The 14511-nt window shown below is 41.6% G+C and overlaps 1 protein-coding gene across 1 annotated transcript in view; it reads right to left on the bottom strand.

The window, feature by feature from the left end:
• The window catches only part of LOC132815013 (copine-3-like), a 76476-nt gene that overhangs the window by 61501 nt on the left and 464 nt on the right, over positions 1-14511 (bottom strand). The window lies entirely within an intron of this gene.

Raw genomic sequence — 14511 nt, 5'->3', positions numbered from 1 at the left:
TGGCCTAACTAGTATAGTTTTAGCAAAATGTCCCAACTTTTATACTCCATTTACTTTGAATTAAAAAGTCAGCATTCTATTTGTCTCCCCAATTGCCAAGCATGTGGATACTAACTTTTTATGATTCATAGAAGATAAAAATCCACCTATTTTGTAGTTTTCAGCAGTCTCTCCACATTTAAATATTCAGTCCCTCCATTCTTTCTGCCAAAGTGCATAACCTCAAATTTTCCATGAAGATTATTCCATCCGCCAAGCTTTTGCCCAATTGTTTAATCTATTTCCCGAATTTAAAAGCTTTATCGTAGTCTACATCGTCAACAACTCTTTTAGTCACTATAACCACTCCAGATCAGTGTTTATTCTATGCTTTCTCTGTAAAGCACTTTGAGGTGCTTTCCTACAGTATAGGTAAAATATGAACACAAGTTGATTAAGATTCTTTCAGAAGCACTGAAGATAAGGGAAGAATGGAGGAATTGTGCAAGAGATAAATACGATTCATCATCCACAAAAGCCAGCAATCCAGAAATGGACACAAGTAAAATAAAGATTAGGAACATGAGGACAAGTGTAAGTCAGTTAGCCAGTCAAGGCTACCCCTCCACTCATGGCTGATCAAACACTTCATTGCCTTTTATCCACCCCATTCCCGTAATCCTGTACATCAGCAACAATCAGATGATATCTACCAATCTCTATATTTAACACACTTAAAACCTGAATCTGTGCTGTTTTCGCTGGCAACTAACTCCAAAGGTTCACAATCCTCAGAGTAAAATAAAGATTCACAGAATTTCACAGCGCACCCAGAGACCATTTGACCCATCGTGCCTGTAATGGCTCCTGATAAAGCTACCCAGCTCTATCTCTGTACTCCCCTAAATTCATCACTTTGAAATACTGCATATAAGCCAGCTCTCTTTCGAAACCTCTTTCAGAATCTTCTCTAACCTTCTCCGAGGCTGTGCTATCTAAATCCTAACAATGATCTGAACATAGAAGAAGTTTTTCCTCATCTCACTCCGTGCTCCCTTACTTACAATTTTGAAATTGTGAACACAAGTTACTTGACATACCACTATCCTTCTTTACCCTGTCAAAATTGTTCATGATTTTATACATCTCAATAAGGTCACCTCTTAAATCTCTGCTCCAAGAAGAATAAGCCCAATTTCTCAAATCTTTCCTTGTATCTAAAAATCTGTCATTGCTGGTAGCATTCTTGTAAAATCTCCTTTCAACTTTCTCCAGGTTTTAATATCCCTCCTTCAATAAAGGTGTCCAAATGTGGTCTGACCAATGATTTGAAGAGGTGTAGCATCACTCTCCTGCTTTTATACTCTCTGCATCTATTTATGACTCAAACGATCCTATCAGCCTTAACAACTATTTCAACATGCCTGGCTATCTTCAGAGCATCATGCACATGAACCCTGAGGTCCTGTACTCTCCTCAAAGTTTTACCTTTGATTCTATGTTGTCAGTGTTTCTTCTACTCAAACACATTACCTTGCATTTTTCTGCATTGAAATTCATCTGCCAGGTATCTGTCTATTTGGCCAACTTGACAATGACTCACTGAAATCACTCAGCTCACTCCAGCTTAGTATCATCTGCAAATTTAGAGAGTTTCCCCTCAACACCCATCTCCAAATTATTTATATAAAATCAGAAAAAAAAACCAAGTAACATTCCCCTTAATTTTAATTTATGCCCTCTGCTTCTAGGCTCCCTAACCAGTACAGGAGTAGCCAAGGTACGGTGACAAACTCTAGCTGTCAACCTTCTTTTAATCCAAAGTTGAAAATAAAAATTTGACAGGGCTTGGGGAGAGGAAAATTTTAGTTTTCAGTGAGAAAAGTATACAGAACAAAGGGCATGAGGTATGATACAGAGAGCAAAATTCCACACCAATATTTCCACAGTGTTAACTAACCAGTCATGCAATCAGTTATATGTAGATTCCCAATAAGCCACTTGCAACTTGTGCCTTTTATACCAGACACTAACGTACACCTCTATCTGCCAAAGGACATACAATACCCTTTGAGAAATGTCAAGAAAGAACTCTATTTTGAAAGTGCCACACCATGGCGGCACGGTGGCACAGTGGTTAGCACTGCTGCCTCACAGCGCCAGAGACCCGTGTTCAATTCCCGCCTCAGGCGACTGCTTGTGTGGAGTTTGCACATTTTCCCCGTGTCTGCATGGGTTTCCTCCAGGTGCTCCGGTTTCCTCCCACAGTCCAAAAAAGTGCAGGTTAGGTGAATTGGCCATGCTAAATTGCCCGTAGTGTTAGGTGAAGGGGTAAATGTAGGGGAATGAGTCTGGGTGAGTTGCGCTTCGGCGGGTCGGTGTGGACTTGTTGGGCAAGGGCCTGTTTCCACACTGTAAGTAATCTAAAAAAAATCTAGCTAACGCTTTCATTCATGAAAATTGCTGACCACTTGCACATGCACTCTCAGTTTATTTGATCGTGAACACTTTAGAACTGTGTCCTTTTGTTACTATTACCTCTTCCTATTCTATGTATAACCTCACACTTCTGTATTAATTCCATCAGCCACTTTACTACCTGTTTTGCTAGTCTGTAAGTGCTGTTGCAAATGATTTCCACTAACTTCACTGTTTGCTACACTTCCAAATTTGGCAGAATAGGAAACATTCGATTCCTGAAGAAGGGCTCATGCCTGAAACGTCGATTCTCCTGCTCCTTGGATGCTGCCTGACCTGCTGCGCTTTTCCAGCAACACATTTTCAGCTCTGCTCTCCAGCATCTGCAGACCTCACTTTCTCCTAGGAAACATTAATAGTCTACTCTGCATTCCAAAATCCAAATCATTTTTACATAGCAAAATAAATTAGTGGCCCTCTTCCAGATTCTTGGAGAACACAATTGCCTATCATTATGGTCCCCAGCTATTCACACAATCCGTATGAATGACTGGACGTAAAGAAAAATGTAAAATTTCTAGCTTTACTGATGACACAAAAAGATGTGGGACTGTTAATGTGAGAAGGGCATATAAAAGTTGCAAGACGACTTAATCAGGCTGTGTGAGTGGACAGTTGGAATATAGCAAAATTGCTAGAATCTGGAGACTAGCTATATAATTACTATCGCTACAACAGCAGGTCAGAGGCTAGGAATCCTGCATCAAGTAACGCATCTCTTGACTCCCCAAGGCCTGTCCACTATCTACAAGATGCGAGTCAGCTGGGATGGAAAGTCCTCACTTGCCTGGATACGTACAGCTCCAATAGTGAAGAAGCTTGACACCATCCAGGACAAAGCAGCTCGCTTGACTGGCATCACGTCCACAAATATTCACTCCCTCCATCACTGACGTTATGTAGCAACATTGCATCTTGCAGATGTACAATGTAGAAATTCACCAAGGTTCCTGAGAAAACACGTTCCAAAACCACAGCTACTACCATCTAGAAGGACAAGGGTAGCAGATACTTGGGGAAATCACTGGCTGCAAGTTCCCCTCCAAGCCATTCCTCATCCTGACTTGTATTGATATGCTGCATCAACATGGACTGCAGCAGTTCAAGGCAGCTCATCATCACCTTCTTAAGGACAACTAGGTATGGGCAATAAACGCTGGCCCAGCCAGTGCCATACACATTCAGTGAATAAATAAAACGTGAAGTTATCTACTTTGATAGGAAAAACGAAATGAGTATTTTTTTAAAATGGTGACAGGTGGGAAACTTTAACATACAAACAGACTGGAATGTCTTTGTTAATAAGTCACTGAAAGCAAGCGTAGAGGTGAAACAAGCAGTTATGAAAGCAAATGGTAAACTGTCCTTTATTGTGAGCAGATTTAACTGTAGACATGAAGAGTTCTTCCTGCCCTGGTGAGTGCTCATAATTGGATTTCCTAAGGAAGGTTACATTTGCCATAAAAGGGAATGCAAGAAGATTGAAGAAATTGAATCATGGGATGGCAGGACAGTCCTTTGAGGATTACAAAGACCCAGCTTGCATCCATAAGATGGTGGCGGAGTAAGATACTTCAGCCGGAGCTCATCCACTCAGCCCGTTTCTTCACTGCATTTTAAACCCTGCATGTTTCTTTTCTCTTTTCAGCCTCAGTGCAGACCCACTGAGGCATCCTCCTGGCACAGCGTGGTATCCTCCCGGCAAACTTGGGAGCCTTTCTGCAGCCCCTGGCAGTCTCTCAGCCCGGCAATCAAGGCGGCCAGTGGTGAGAGCAGCGCCCAATGCATACCCAGTGCTCAGAGACCATGAGTGGACCCTGCCCAGGCATGTTCTAGAGGCAGGAAGTCAGAGGCAGCATCTTCAGCGACAGCAGCGGTGATGGCATTATGGCTCAACATGGGAAGAATGAGTGGTAAGGGAGGTCCCTGGTATCTTCAGTGGCAGTGTCCAGAACAGGTTGCTGAGGTCTCCCAGACAGCAAGTTAAGCAAAAGAGACCAGGGTCCCAGCAACCACTCTTCAAAAACTGTTGAACTTTTAACTTTATCACTTTTTTTCACATTTATATTAAAGAGGACTTTAAGTGTTAACTATTACCTTATTTCTGTACTTTTCTATGTACTCAGTGAAGATTTGTAATGCTTAGGCTTTCAACTTTGCTTCTTTTACTACTTTCTACCTGAGAAATTTGTACTTATATTCCTTTGTAGTTAAATTTGTGGCAACATTAGATACTTTTCATTGTACTCCTGTGCTTGAGTACATGTAACAATAAAATCAAGTATTTAGAAGCATAAGAAGTGATCTCATTGAAACCCCCAATGGGCTCAAGAGGATAGACATGGGGAGGATTTTTTTCTTGGCAACGGGTGGAAGGATTTAGAACTAGGAGTTAATCAGGAATTAGGGGCGGGCCATTTAGGATTGAAACGGAGAGGAATTTGTTCACTGAGAGGATGATTAATCTTTAGCATTTTCTAAATGGAGGGTCAATGGTCAAGTACATTCAATACGAAGATCAACAGATTTCTAGATGGTAAATATATCAGGAAGAGGAGTGTAAATGGTACTGAGGTGGAAGGCTAACTATAATTTCACTGTATGGCAGAGCAGGCTCGACAAACTGAATGGTCTACTCATACATCCTGTATTCCACCAGTCTGAAATAAAACTATCACAACTTTCAGTTTATGTTCAGGTTTTAAACAGTTGGAGACTGATTTTCTGCTGACTGAGTTTCAAGCATCTATGTAATACCTTATCAAACACTTCCTCGAAATCCATGTAGACAACATACATTGCATTCCCTTAATAAACCTTTACTGTTACTTTACCAAAACATTCAATAAGCACCATCTGCCTTTTACAAATCCATGCTGGTTCTCCTTAGTTAACTTAAAACTCTCCAAGAGTCTGTTGATGTATTTTTCCTCCTATCTATTGTTTCTAAAATTTTACCCATCCATGATGTTAAACTAACTGGCATGTAGATGCTCAGATTAACTTTATGCGTTTCCTTAAGTAAGCGTGTCTGTGTGCAACTCTCCAGTTTTTTTGCATCACCTCCATATCCAGGGAAGTTCCAAAGATTAAAATAAGCCTTTTGTTATCTTCATCACTAATCCTTTTAGAAATCTGAAAGGAAAGTCATCCACACCAGTGACTTAGGGTAAAAAATGAGGTCTGCAGATGCTGGAGATCACAGCTGAAAATGTGTTGCTGGTTAAAGCACAGCAGGTTAGGCAGCATCCAAGGAATAGGAAATTCGACATTTCGGGCATAAGCCCTTCATCAGGAATCATCAGATTCCTGATGAAGGGCTTATGCCCGAAACGTCGAATTTCCTATTCCTTGGATGCTGCCTAACCTGCTGTGCTTTAACCAGCAACACACATTCACACCAGTGACTTGTCAACCACAAGCATAATCAACTTTTCAAGTACCATCTCCCTCTCTATTCTGCTCAAATCACTGCCTCCATTAATTTTCGCTTCAACCAATATTTTGCCTCAGTGCCTGAAGTTCTCCCTCTTCCACTATACATCAAGCTATACCTTAATCCTCTATATCTTCCTAATATATGGCCTTAGGTGCAATCCTGAGATTACTATCTTTGAAATAATATTTCCTTAGGGGTGTCAGTCGCTATTCCAATATTAAAGTTTTCAGCCTTAATCATCAGTGTGAATATGCTGGTGAGGTACCATTTTGAATCACAGGAGCCTTGCGGCTTAAGTAGACCCATTATGCTGCTAGGAAGGTGCACTGAGTGTAACAAGGTCAGCCAGGTTAACCTCAGAATATGAGTTCCCTGATTGAACCAGGTTAAGGGCCCCAATCAGGGAACCCTGGCTAACAGATGGAAACAGAACTGTCACACAGCAGTCCCTTGCAACCGCAGATTACGGTGGTCATGGTCTCCCAGTCCAACTGCTTGTTTTGTGGTGCTGTGGAGTCCGTGGACCATGTTTATATTTCTCAAAAACTTCTCCTCTGTTTTTGGTCGCACTTCAGTCCCACACTCCTGATCCTTGAGCAGCCGGTGCAGAGGGGGGAGGCTAGGTTGAAGGACCTCCTTGTGGGTCTGTTCCTGGGCCTGGCCAAACTGGCCATAAACAGGTCCAGGCAGCGGGGTGTGGAGGGGGTGGTTAGGGCCAATTACCTGCCCCTCTTCCATGGTTATGTTCGAGCCCGGATGTCACTGGAGAAGGAGCACACGGTGTCCACTAACACCCTCGAGATTTTCAGGGAAAGGTGGGCACCGCAGGGAGTGGAGTGTATTACTTCCCACTCCAACTCTATTTTGATTTAATCCCTGCCTTCCGCTTCACTGTTTGATCATACAGCATTGCCCTTTGAGAAAGTCACCACTTGTCCCTGACCACTAGTGTGTTTCCTTTCTGCTTAGTGTGGAACACAAATAAAGATTTACACTCTTGTTTTTCACTGTGTCCGACACCCACACACACGACATGGTGCTGGGGAACAGTAAGCTAGGTAGTGTGGGGAACAAAAAAAAAAGAATTTTTTATAAAGAAACAGAACTGTCAAATATCCTGTTCATTCTAAGAGGAAGTTGAACCAGTGTCAAGAACTACACATCTGTCAATAAAAGATGACCTGGTGATTGAACAACAACCTTTGTGCAGTTGCTTCAGTGCTGACAAGAGAAAAGGATTCACTCCTGAAGAAATTCACTCGCAACAATCATCTGTGAGTTGGGGTAAGCATTTTTGCATAATGCCGTTATTTAGGAAGTTTGACTTGTTTGACCCTGAAGGCTGGAGCCAATATGTAGAATGGATGCATTATTTTTTTTCCTGGGCAAACGATGCTATCAGTTTTACTCGGTAGTTCCAGAACTGGAGGAATCTGTGCAGAATTTTTGTTGAGGTTAAGATGACAGGTAGAGGCATGTGACTTCGGTTTGACCCTTATATGAGATGCTGAAAGACCATTTGGTATGTGGGATTAATGATGCAACTATGTGAAAGCACCTACTAGCTCAAGCCCAATTGGACTTTAAGCAGGCACTATAACTGGCTTTATCATTAGAAAATACAGCAAGCAGAGCATGAGTTACAGAATGGAAGAGGCACCACCTCTAGGCCAACTGAGCTTGGGGGACACCACTTGAGTGAAAGCAATTGCATTGCTCCACTTAGGGCATATCCTGAACAGAAAGATTTTAGGTCAGCCCACAGCAATAGCCCAAAACCAAGCCTAGCCTCACAATTGAACAATTAACATTTTTTTCAGGATCCGGGTCAGCAAACCAGTGTAGTTGCCTCTGGTAAGTGGACTCAAGACTGCAAAAGAGTCCAAGTCTGAACCAAGTAAGAGAACCATAGGCCGGTATCCAGGACAGTGCACACCCTGGAAAGTCGAGCTGGACCTGGTTTGGGACAGTTAAATTGCTTAGCAACATCCAATTCTGAACTAATCAAAATAAGTATCTGGTTAAATGGTCGCCCAGTTCTCAGAGGTTGGTACTGGCACAGCTGTATCAGTAATTGTAGGAATGGACTTTCACAAAATGCACTCTGGACTCCAACTCTAAAGGTTGCATAAGATCTCGGCTAGACTTAGAACCTAGACCAGGAAGCCCTGACAGATTAATGGTACAACTTTGGTTTTGGTGTCTGAAGAGAAGCAACTGGATCAGTTACCATTCATTGTGGTAAAAAGCTCGGGCCCAAGCCTGATTCAATTAGAAAATGACTGTCTGAGTGAAGTCAGAATTAAATACCTCGATGTTTTTCAGAAAGTTCAAAGGAATATCAAAGAAGCCAAGGCCACCATGCATGTTGACCAGGAAGCAATTCCATGATTCCGCAAGACTAGCCCAGTGCCATTTGCCTTACTTGCAAAAGTAGAGGCAGAAACCCAGGAGACTGGAAAGCGAAGGATTCATCAAACGAGAACAGCTTGTAGAATAGGCTGCACCTGTCATACGATTGAGAAGCCCGATGGGTCAGTTCACCTTTGTCGGGATTTTAAACAAATGGTAAACCACTTCTCACAGCTAAATAAATACACAATCATTTGAACAGGAAACTTATCCACAAAACTGTCCTTCACGAAGCTGGACATGGGCCATCAGTACCTACAATTGTGGTTAGACGAGGAATCCCAGAATTAATTAAGACACTTGCTACAACTAATGTCAATAAGGATTTGTACTAATGTCTGAGACTGCCACTTGGGGGACCATCAGCCTGTGCCATTTTTTAAACAGGTGCCGGACAACATTTTACAAGGTCTACCCCAGGTCACCATTTATCTAGATGATGTGCTAATAACAGTGAAGGTCTGTTAGACGCGTCTCAAAGACAGGTATGTGTCTCAGATGACGGGTTTTCCAGCTACCCAAAGTGACTGGGTTACAGAGTCAACAAGACTGGGTTACACCTGTTGGAAAACAAAATGAGGGCAATCAAACATACCCTGGCTCTTATGTCTGTACCAGAACTTAGGTTTTTCCTTGGATTGGCAAATTACTTTAGACAGTCCATATATAACCTGGCCTATATCCTGGTATCCTTACATCTGCTACTGAAAATGGGTCAACCTTTGAAATGGTCTAGTAGCGAAGATGTAAAGAGTAGTGAAATGGCATCAGGAACACCAGTGCTGCACATATGCCTTCTCTAAGTGAGATGGGGGACAAAGTTTGGTGCTGAAACCACGGAAATGGCCCAGTCCAGTACCATCACTGAATCTCCTGTGTGTAATGTCATTGAATATCAAGGGATTGGACTCCATCTTGTTGGAGACGATCACTGCTGAGTATTGTGTAGCCTGAATGGTGCTCGACAATAGCCAGCCCCTGCTTCAATTTTGCACTTATATATGGACTGAGTCAGTTCGATGCTTACACAGATCTCATCTCTGACCTTATAATGGAGACAGTTGTTGATAAAGGAGCTGAATAATGATAGGATCCTGAGGAATTCCTGTAGTGATGTTCTGTGATCGTGTTGTTGCAGCAGGAGATGATTGACATCTAATTAACCACTATAATATCATTTTGTGCGAAATAAGACACCAAACAGCTTTCCCATTGACACCAATTTTGCTAGGGCCCTATATGATAGACTTCAGAACTTTAATTGTTCATGGATTGAATTAACCCAAGTTGTCCATGTTTGGATGAAGGCTGTTACGGGATCAAGAGCTGAATGGCTTTGACAAATCAAACTGAGCATCAAAAAGCAGGTTATGTGGAGTAAGTGCTGCTGATAGTAGGTGTCATTTACAATGCTATTATTATTTTGCTGATGATGGAGAATAGACTGATGTGACATTAATTGGTTGGACTGGATTTATCCTGTTTTTAGGGCATACCTGGGCAATTTCCACATAGTTGGATAGGTGACAATTTTGTTTATGTACTGGGAAGTGTGGCTCAGGGTGCAGCTATTCCTGGAGAACATGCCATCAGCACAATTTCCACAATATTGTTAGGCCCCCTAGCTTTTGCAGTATCCAATATCTTCAGCTACTTCTGAAAATGATGTTGAGTGAATCAAATGGCTGAAGACTTGTATTTGTACTACTGGGTATCTCAAGAGGATAACAGCATTGTCCACTCGGAAACTCTGACTGAAAATGCTTACAAATGCATCAGCCTTGACTTTTGCACTGATGTACTAAGTCCCTCATCTTTGAGGATGGCAATATTTGTGGAGACTCTTCCTTCAGTGGACTATTTAATTGTCCATAACCATTCATGTCTGAATGTGACAGGACTGCTGAACTTGGATCTGATCCACTGGTTTTGAGATTACTTCACCCTGGCTACTGTTTGGCAAACAAGTAATCTTGTGAGGTAGCTTCACCAGAAAAACATTTTTTTAAGGTACTAGTTTGCTCATTGGTTTGATGGACCAAAGTTGTAGGTGTTGACTTTGACAATGAATTAGAACTATTGGCACTGTTGATCAGACTGATATCAGAGATCGATTTATTGGATAATCATTTACTGGGATCAATGATCAGTGATGCTCCAATGAAAGCTGCTCTCATAATGGCCACACTGAAAATTTCCATGTTTTCCTCCTCTGTAACAGGAAGATCGTGTTGTTGCAGCAGGAGCAGCAGCATTTTACAGTCCCAGGCTGTTGTCACAGCTGTTCTTCTATCTTCTTCAACCTTTCTCTATGGCTATCTGGAAGAAGATTTCAATTATGTTTCAGTTATTTCCAATTGTTTATTGAAAACAACCCTCAGTTGGGAGAAGCAACGTGATGCACTCTTGCAGCTTCCTGCACTTCTATAAAAAGTGCAAATTATTCCATTTTTGCTGCCTTAAACCATCCCTGCATTTGGCACTTTTCCACATGCAATACGGTAATAACTAATGCAGTGCTAAGAAATCGATACAAAGAAAATCAATTCCAATTGTGAAAATAAAGTAGCCAAAGTTTGGTAATCCATGTAGGAACTCAGGCAAATGTTGAGCGTTTCCCCTTGGGACAGCCCCAGAAGAGCTGTGACACACTCACACTCTCCATTTATACTGAATGTTACAAGCTGCTTGTGGTATAGCCTTGCACCCTTGAACCAAAATTGACTTCCCAATCACCACCTTGAATATTGATTCCCTTTACCATCATCACATTATGGCAGTGATGTTTACCATCTTCAAGATGAACTACAACAATTCAACAAGGCTCCTGCAAAGGCAACATCCAAATCTACAAATTATACCGCAGAGAAAAACAAGTACAACATCATGATTTTGAACCAGACCCTGTTCATAGAACAGAATCATAGAACAGGCCACTTGACCCAACAAGTCCATATCGACCCTCTAAAGAGAAATCCACCTGGAGCCATTCCCTACCCTATTACTCCACATTTACCCCTGACTAGTGCACCTAACCTACACATCCCTGAACACTATGGGCAATTTAGCGTGGCCAATTCCCCTAACCTGCACATCTTTTGGATTGTGGGAGGAAATCGGAGCATCCGGAGGAAACCCATTCAGACACGGAGAGAACGTGCGAACTCCATATAGACAGTTGCCAGAGGGTGGAATCAAACCCGGGTCCCTGGTGCAGTAAGGCAGCAGTGCTAACCACTGAGTTGATGTCCCAGTTTGATGGAAATAAGATTGGAAGCTATGCCAAGCTATGAGGCTACAGACTGAAGTTGAATACAACTCTGCTGTGACAGATGGCCATGACTATTAACGGATTCTCAGTCTTAAATTGGCAGAACTTTCAAAATCTATCCTATTCAGCATGATGGTACTGCCACATAACATAACAAAGGGTCCCCTCAATGTGAAGGTGGGACTTTATCGCCATAAGGATAATGAAATGTTTATTCCTACCAGTACTGTTGTGGTCAGATGTAACTACTACTGGTAGATTGTTGAAGATGAGGTCAAGTATGTCTTTCTATTTTATTGATTCTGTTACCACCTGTTACAGTCCATTCTAGCAGTCATGTTCTTTTGGACTCCACCATCTTGACCAGTAATAGTACAATTGAGTCCCTCTTAAAATATTTCACTGAACACTGAAATTCCCACATTTATGCCTGTGCCACCCTCAGTGTCCTCAAAGTAGTGTTCAACATGGAGTACTGAGTCATCAGTACAGAGGAGATGGTAAGTGATAATCAACATTTGTTCATACAGTACAACAAAATCTCAAATCTCTTCTGTTCCTCCAATTCCAGGAAATATACTGGATTGAAACATCATGAGGCCCAGTGTTCTGGGACTCCCATTACAAATACCAACTGTATACTATCGGTAGGTCAGTCCAATTGGATGAACAGGTCATACACAATAATGGTGATGGTGCATCTGGGATGGTGTCTGCGAAGATGTGGACCCGGGTGGGGGGGGGTTCTCTGTGTTCCATGATCAGTCAATAAGCACTCACAATCGGTCTGGTTCTTAACGACTTAATTCTTTATTTTCTTCATGTGGCTGGGTACAAAGCATCTGGAAACACATAGGTTGTGTACTTCTGTATTCCTCGGAGGAGCTGCACACATGGCTTAAGACAAAGACATTTTTATATTTTTCTTAAAAGAAAAGTACAGGCCATGATCGCATAGTGCATTCAGACAATTACCAATCAACATACAATATTATTTTATTTGACAGTTACTTGGTCCAATGATATTTCCTGAGAACCAACTTTGTTTTTCATCACTCAGGCCACCCTTATCTCACTAATCGAGCCTTTGCACCTGCATCTGAATGTCAGTTAGGATGGCCAGTAATGTCTTAGCTAGTCTAGTTATTTCTATGCTGTAAAGGGAGCATTGTCTGCTAATCGCTAATGAAGCAGTGTGTGGTCAGTCAATTGTGTAGCTATAGCAGAATTAATAGATATTTTATGCAGTTTTTAGCATAATTGTCAATTTATAGCCTAGAAGCCATTTCTTCACATTATTTGCATTGAGAAGCCATTTTATTGTCACCTAAGTTATTAAGACCATGTGTTAATGGTTGTTCCTGACAACAACTAGTTACCTCAGTCTGTATTCAGGTTTCATATCCTCATGTATAAGACAAGATTCTTTGAAAATAACTTTGATACTGTTTTACTGGACTAGTCTGTGAAACAGGTCTTCCAATTTTGGCACAAGCCCCCAAATGTTAGTACGGAGTGCTTGGCAGGGCGGCCATGTCTAGATTTACCACTATGTTTCTGATGCCAGTGTCAATGTTGGTCAGACTGCCCTATTTCATTCCTTTTATCATATTTTGTAACACTTGTCAACAAATAAATGACTAACTAGGCTACTTCAGAATAGATCACACAACTATATTAAGACAGATGACAAAAACCTAGGTTAAAATATATAGATTTTAAGGGTATTGAAGAAAGTAAAAGAAACAGAAGGGTTTAGGAAAGGAATACCAGACCTTAAAACCTAATCAGTGAAAATACAACAACAAATAGAGGAGTGATTCAAATGATCAAAAGACAATGGAAGAGATTTTTCAGAGGTTTTTGGAATTGGATGTAAATTACAGAGCCTGGCAGATATGAAGCCATAAAGGAATTTATGTACAGATGAAATCTCTAAAATCAAAGTAATACTTAATCAAGAGCCAATGTAGGTTAGTGAACACATGGTTAATAGCTGAACAGGTTACCATGCGAGTTAAGACACAGTCGAGTTTTAAATAGCCTCAAATTTATACAGACTTTTGAACGTGGAAAGACAGCCAGGAGTGCAATAGTCAGTTCCAAGACGTGGCTGGGGTTTCCAACAGATCAAATATCAAACTGGGCAACGCAAAAGGCAGAATGAAGTTATGACAGAGGTCCAAAGTGGGGGTGGGGAAAGTGAGAGAAAAAAAACACAAAACTAACTCAGTGTTCAAAAATATGAAGTGCTAAAGAAATGTTGCAACGTACGCACAAACTGACGATTTCACAATCAATCACTTTTGTATCCCTCTGATTTAAACCAACGTCGAAATCGGCTGTGTGTACAAACTGAAACCAACTACTCAAATGCTAACAGCATCAAGATATGCCCACTATAATTTGTTAATTATGGTACGTTCCATTACAATGTTGAATATTTTGCACGACCTCATATCGAAATAAAAGCTCCGAAACACAAAAGCAAACGAACCTTTCTTTTTTCAGAGAAACAGTCTGCCCACGCCCCTTTTCCCCCCGGACAGTGGCTGTTTATGTGGACAGGGTGATTATGAGCACTATTTTGGGGCGTAGCTTCTTAACCCTTCACTGCCTCCACAACTTGGGAGAGATCTTCCACACAAGTGGCCACCCCGGTTCTCTCCCTCGAGATTGTGCCAAGCAGTAGCACGTTTGCAGAAGGTGCTTTTAACTGTGAAAGTCCCGTTCCTTTCCTTCGCTTGTTGAATGCAGCAGGATGACAGATGCTCTTTCTTGTTTTGGGGAGCTATTTAACAGAAGGGCGGAATTGTCAGAAAGAAATAGGTCACTAAGTTGCTTGAATCCGGGCCAATATTTTCAGCCCTGTCTTTTTTGTAAATACCAAGATGTACACGAATCCTACTCAACTGGGGGGGATCTGCTGAGG

This window comes from Hemiscyllium ocellatum, chromosome 4 (genome assembly GCF_020745735.1).
Source record: "Hemiscyllium ocellatum isolate sHemOce1 chromosome 4, sHemOce1.pat.X.cur, whole genome shotgun sequence".
Classification (NCBI taxonomy): Eukaryota; Metazoa; Chordata; class Chondrichthyes; order Orectolobiformes; family Hemiscylliidae; genus Hemiscyllium; species Hemiscyllium ocellatum.
Note: the sequence above shows the minus strand (reverse complement) of the source record. Positions and strands in the feature narration are given on the sequence as shown.